The sequence below is a fragment of the Electrona antarctica genome (assembly GCF_951216825.1).
Source record: "Electrona antarctica genome assembly, chromosome: 20".
Classification (NCBI taxonomy): Eukaryota; Metazoa; Chordata; class Actinopteri; order Myctophiformes; family Myctophidae; genus Electrona; species Electrona antarctica.
In genome coordinates this window covers 6,069,272-6,076,426 of record NC_136801.1, presented here as the reverse complement: position 1 = coordinate 6,076,426, position 7,155 = coordinate 6,069,272, and positions in this window count along the sequence as shown.

The window sequence follows — 7,155 nt, the reverse complement described above, 5'->3', positions numbered from 1 at the left end:
AAAGATAATGATGAGAGAGAGAGAGAGAGAGAGAGAGAGAGAGAGAGAGAGAGAGAGAGAGAGAGAGAGAGAGAGAGAGAGAGAGAGAGAGAGCAGAGACAGAGACAGAGACAGACAGAGAGACAGACAGAGAGAGAGACAGACAGACAGAGACAGAGAGGAGAGAGACACAGAGAGAGAGAGAGAGAGAGTGACAGAGACAGAGACAGAGACAGAGACAGAGACAGAGACACAGACAGAGACAGAGACAGACAGACAGAGACAGAGAGGAGAGAGACACAGAGAGAGAGAGAGAGAGAGAGAGAGAGAGAGAGAGAGAATGAAAGCAAGGCAAGAATGTAAAAATGTAACTTTTATAAACCAGTTCCAGGCAGAGAGATGCAACTCTTACCCAGCTCAACGTCTTGGTCGTCGGTGATGATGAGAATGATGTTGGGCCGTATGTTCCGGCGGTCCCTCTGGATGCGGCCCCTCAGGCCCTGGGCCCTGGTGGTGGTGAAGGCCGCACTGCCCGGGCCCAGTCCAGGGACAGGAGGACCAGCCAGGCCAGACACTGCACCAACATGATGGCCTAGGACCACCGAGGACGGGACACGGGCAGATGGCAAGATGGAGCAGGGAGAGGAGAACTGGATAGGGGGGGTTGCTCGCTCACTCGCTCGCTCGCGCCGGCGGAGTTCTTACGGCCACGTCTGAGGAAGACAGAAGAAGGAATCGGGGGTGGAGGGAGGGGTGAGTATGGGTCAGAGCCAAGAGATCCAGATCAGAGTTCTGCTGTTGAGAGGTTTGCGTGAGATGGGAGCATGTAGAAAAGGGAAATAAAGAGCAAGAAAGGAAACATCAAACTATTAAGTGGAAGTTTTTTTTAAAAAGGATGCGTGTCAGTGGAGTTTCCAGATTCCCTCTGAGAGTAAACGTATTTACTTCAATGACAATCATGACGTCTGCTCACAAATCACCCTCAAACTCCACTATATCAATCAGGCAGAGAAAACCAAAGGGAGGTTTTCCCCCCTCGAGTAAAAGAGACCCTTAAAAGTCCACCAAGAAATATGTCTCTTAACATATCCAACATGTGTTGCATGCTGACTGAATTACACTCGCCACTCAAAAAACTATCTCTCATCTTCAAATCTCCTGTCCCGGTCTGAACTAACAAGTAGAACCACAGCAAGCCATGAAAACCCACTTCCACACAAACAGCGGAGCCCAACGAAGGTCTAGAAAGAAACCCATCTCACCCTGGAGGATTCCACGAGTCTCATGTTGCAACTTTTCTGTGTATTATTCCTCCTATGAGCAGTGCACGCGTTCACCCCAGGCAGGCAAGAGTCTGACTCTCTCTTCCTGCGCAAGATAACAGACACAACAAACACACACACGCACACACACAACCAAACAACCAACCACACAGTAGCGCACGTTAACTCCAACTGCCCATCACATCAACCCGAGAGCTCTTGTCTCGGGGGCTTACTCGTGCCGAGACCACGCCATTGGCTGACCGCGCTCAAAACACACACGAGAGGGCCAATCGTGGTCTCCGCCCACCACCTGTCAGTCAAACGTCACCCCCTGGTGAGTCAAGCGTGACAGAGGGCCTGTGGGGAGGATGGGACCAGAGTTGGGGGACAAGGGAGATGGGCGTCCCAGGGGGAGGGAGGGTTCCGCTACATTAACCCCATGCCACTGTCGCCAATCACAGGTTTACACTGAGTCACCCTAGCCCTTCGTGGCCCCCTCTCCTGACTTGGTCACACGCACGCACACGTGCATTGCGCACGCACGCACGCACACGCACACGCACACGCACACGCACACACACACACACACACACACACACACACACACACACACACACACACACACAGGACAGTGGACAACATCTCAATGTCATGGCTTGTCATAAAAAGGTCTAAATAACCCGAGGCTCAACAACACACAGCTCACTATAGAAAGAGGAGACTCTTTTTATAGTGATCCCAAGAAGTCCTCCAAGCCATTTTTTTTTTTTAATTTAACCTAATTTAGCCAATTTACAAGATGGAATTAAAAAGCCTGACTTCTGGTAAACCAGCAACAGGGTAAGCTGTGAAAATTGTGCAGCACTAGTTGGCTGTCCAATTTATTTTAGTTACTCTTATGTTTTTGCTACAAGAGAGAGAGCCTTTAAGAGATGTTTAAGTCAAGCACTTGGGCGGGAACCCCTTTTGGTGTTAGCATTATGTTATGCTTTAGCTATTGAAAAATAGCAGATCTACAAGCTCATAGCGCGCCACCGAGTGGCGCGCTACGAGCTTGTAGGTCTGCTATTTTTGAAAAATCAAAAAACGACTGACATAGAAACATAGCTTTTTCAGAAAACTGTCAGGATGTAGAAGACATTTTTAGAATCTGATCTCAATGCTTTTTAAAAAGGTCCACAGAGGCCACAGATTTCAGGTGGTCCGGGAGGTTGTTCCATAGCCTGGGGGCGAAACTAGCAAAGGCTTGATCACCTTTAGTTATTCATTTTGTGGGTGGAACGACCAGCAGGGCTTGTGATGAGGATCTCAGAGACCTTCTGGGGACCTTCTGTGATAATGACTGCAGTGCGGTGCCGTATGGGCTGTGGTCTCCCTCAGTGGCACCATGGCGCTCTCCATTGTGAGTTAATGGCATGGAAAACCAACACCTGAGCCCGGCCGCCGCCCTTTTCTTTCCATCCAAGTTGAGCACACAAGGGATGGGATGGTACCCGAGTCACTGAGTTGTTGGCATTAATGCATTATGCATAAGAACACATGCAGGTTGAATATGCAGAACATGCTCTTTCATCACACTATATATACTGCTGTCTATGCAAAACTGTGTCCAATGTCTATAAGACATTCTGGAAAAGAGCATCAGATGAAGTAAAAAAACTAAATCACACTTATGTGAAGTGAGGGGCGCCTGGTAATGTTGAAATGAAGGAGCATTTTGACATTTAGAAGCCTGCGCATACTACCATGTGGCAGAGTCACTTTCATTCATTGCAGATTCACACCCACTATATTACATTACAAGACATGAATGCAGTGACATTGCAGTGTTTTACTGTATAAAACAAGATGTACCTTTATATTGGCCACATGACATCTCACGTCGTCATTTAGTGCCCTAAACAAACAAGTCCATAGACTTGGCTGCCATTAGATTTTTGTTAAAAGGGCTCTAAACAACTATGGCTTATACAGTAATTACTGCAAACAGCAAAAAACCAAAAAAACACATATTATACAAGTTAGAATGAACGGTAATTAACAATAGTTATGGGGGGGCAATATCTCACAACGGGTAAGGACGAAATAGTATAATCTGGATCTATATCTGAAACTGATTTTGAGGTTGTTTCAAACAAGCTGTTGAGGAAGACACGTAAAGATGGATGAGGTCACGGGTAATTTACTACGGCCAATGAAAGTGTTGTTCTATGGATACAGAAGGCAGAGGGCAGTGAGATCATGACCAGGGGGCTGGTCATGTCCAACGTCTGACCCAACACACACACACACACACACACACACACACACACACACACACACACACACACACACAGGGCAAACCCACGCAACACCTGCTCCCAGTGATGTGTGGAACAGATGGAGCCTGTCATGAGATGACAGGTGAGAACACCCAAACTTATGGCACCCTTCCCAAACAAATATCAAATGAAAATTGGGTGAGAGAAAATTTTTTTCTCTCACCCATGTTTATGATACGAGACGAAACAATAAATAAATTCCACCATTTCTTATCTCCACCCTTTCCTCCAGTTTGATGGTTCTTGTGATAAGCATTGCTTCCAATCGAGCTTTAAGAGCTTTTTTGGAGAGTTTTTCAGACAGGCAGTGTCCAGGGCCAGCCTGCCCAGTCATCCTGACAGCCCAGTGCAAACACTGGCGCTGTTTGGACAAACTCCCTCCACTGCCCCCCCCCCCCCCCCCCCCCCCTCCCTTCCAGCACAGGGTGGCAGAGTGCACAGACCTTCACACCGGATAACACACACCCTTACATACACCCATCCTACACAACCTACTGTACAAACACCACTGAGGCGCGTACGCACGTCGCACACACACACACACACACACACATATGGGCATGAGGCTGTGCTTCCACTGGGCTCTCCCAAAAAAACACGCACTCCCGCTGCGAGCCAGTGAGCATTGCCGACTCCTCCTACATAACTCTGAACAATTCCCACTCACTGAAACCAAAAGTTCAGAATGTGTCTCTCTCTCTCTCTCTCGCGTTGACAAACCCATGGAAAGCTGGTCAGCCAGGCAGGCTGTGTAATATTAGCACCCAGCACACATTCAATTTGACATGCCAATGATTCCCAGCAATAGCCTTTTCATGTGACTCGTGGAATTGAGAAAACAGACAAGGCGTTTCATTGTGCCATTTGATACAACCCTTGTGGTGCTAATGGGGTTAGCCTCTGCGATATCAATAGTGACACTGTCTTAAATGACTTGGATAGCTGGGCTCATAAAATAAGGAGTGACCCATGTGATGTGGGCCGAAGTGACGAAGGCAAAGTGATACAGCCGTGGCCTCCCTGTCCTCTGGGTCGTCTCCCATTCTAACTCAATTCGACCTGATCCTCTTCCACACTCTTCCTCTATGGGTCGCCTAAAGTTCGTTTTTGACCCAAACTCTCTCTGACACGTGCCTGAAAAGGAACACCTATCCATTTTGGGCGGGAACCCCTTTTGGTGTTAGCATTATGTTATGCTTTAGCTATTGAAAAATAGCAGATCTACAAGCTCATAGCGCGCCACCGAGTGGCGCGCTACGAGCTTGTAGGTCTGCTATTTTTGGAAAAATCGAAGAACCACTGACATAGAAACATAGCTTTTTCTGAAAACTGTCAGGATGTAGAAGACATTTTTAGAATCTGATCTCGGGTCAAAATGGGTTTTAACAGCTATCAGGACCGCTCTCTCTCTGCCTCCTCGTGCAGGCAGCAACCCACTGGCTGGAGAGTTGGTGCAGAATGTGCAGCATCCCACTGGCTGGAGAGTTGGTGCAGAACGTGTCAGTCAGGAGTTCTATGGTGCGTGGCATTCTGGAGGAGCTCACACAATTTATTGGATAACACAGTCTCTTCAACACAAAACCAGGAGCCGTATCATATCCGGTATGGATGAAATATCACAATCAGACTGTGACCGCTTTAGAGTAGACATTTGACAAAGGTCTACTGGTGTTTGGCTAAAACCCCTTTGTGGGGTGGGGGGGGGGGGGGGACGGTTGCTGTAAAACATTCTGAACTGGCCTGGGCCATGGCTCAGAGGTCCAGGCACCTTGGCTGGTAATCCAGTCTGGTAGTGTGCCGCGGGTTCGACTCCCGATCCCGACAGCCTTTACTGCATGTCTTCCCCCCCATCTCTCTCCCCATTTCCTGTCAGCCTACTGTCTGTCCCTCCATAAAAAATATAAAATAAAGGCGAAAGCCACAAAAAAAAAACATTAAAAAAAAAAAACATTCTGAACTATGAAGATTCAGAAACAGATTTTGCCCAAAAATGTATTATTATAATTTTCTTACAATTATTTATTTCCACCTTTTTTTTAAAAAACTGTAATGGTGGGGCTTGTACCGACTTTCTTTTTTTACACCTGTAACATGTTTTGTGATATCAACCTCAACTCAACTAGAAATGCTGAAGGTCCACTAATAATTTTTGAAAAAGACTAAGGTCCGGTCCCATGCCACGCAGCGCGGGCCACGCAGCGGCCAGCGGAGAGCGGGGCTCTATATTCTTTAGTACAGTCACACCAAGGCAAGCTTATACAAATCGGAATCCCCTCCCAACCAACCAATACTGGGGTGCAGAGTATGGAAATAAAATGTTTCACAAATATTCCCCTCCAAAATTTCACAGCAAATGAGAGGTATTATGTTGAGGCACAAAGAACACTTTTATTTGGTCAAGTTAAAAAAAAAAAAAAAAAGAATCTCTGTGGACCCAGGGTCCACAGAGATGGTGGTCCGCGGTCCGGTCGTGGACCGCGGTCCGCCTATTGAGGACCCCTGCTCTATACTGTACATCTGGAGAACAGACAAGAGGCCTTTATTCCAGGCCAGAGTCAGAGGACTAGGGCGCACATTGTTTCTCATTCCTCTTTGTTTCGGAGGATTAGCGCTAATGGTCCTTTAAATGAGCTCTTACTGTATAGTCATCAGGCTTAAGCTGGGGGAAGAATATTGGGGACGGACCAGAGGAAAGAAAAGGGCTCGGGGGGTTCAAAGGAACCAAACAAAAAGGGCACTATGGACCTTTCAGTCTGAAACACAGCTGCCAGAGAGGTAAAAAATGTGCAATTTTCAGATTAATGGCCATCAAAAACAAGCGACCTTTAGCGCACCTCAACACCCCTGTAATCTTTACAGTACTTTCATGGGTTTTCTCCCTCTAAGCCCATTCACTGGCTCCCTCGCAGCACATGACAGCGGGGCTCAAAGTCGTTTGGTGTGGCCATGCTGACAGCTGTGCCTCGCTTGTACTGCAACATCAAACATACTGCAGTCAGGAGGAGTTGCTGTTGGTGTAACCCACTCAGAAACAGGGCCTGGTTGGTGGTTGTGCCCTGCGGTTATGGGCCTCCAACCACACACCCTTCTGCACCCTGACCGTCCTCTGACCCGCGTGGTAATGTGGCTTTGATGGTGGCTAGTTTAGCCTAACCTCAGCCACCTGGGGATACCCACACATGGGGGTTAAGAGGGGGAGAGGGGGGCTATACAGGGGTAGAAAACGAGTGGCTGATCTCAGAGAGAGAGAGAGAGAGAGAGAGAGAGAGAGAGAGAAAGAGAGAGAGAGAGAGCGGCGCAACAATTAAAAGCATGGATAGTAATCTTTACGGAAGCGTTTTTCTCTTTTCTCTTTTCACCACAGTGCACAACACGACAAAGGCAGACTTTTTGGCGTGGGTGCCGTTTGCTCAGCGCCACGTCCTTTGCGAGTATCAATCATAGTTCAAGAACAATGGAGGCTTGCCGTAAAGGGATGACACCAGAGGAATTCTTCTGTAAAACAACACTGACTGATGGCCACATGTCAATGTGTACCCTGACTACCCTCAAAGAAAAGTGCGGTGGAAGTAGAATTCCTCAACCTTATA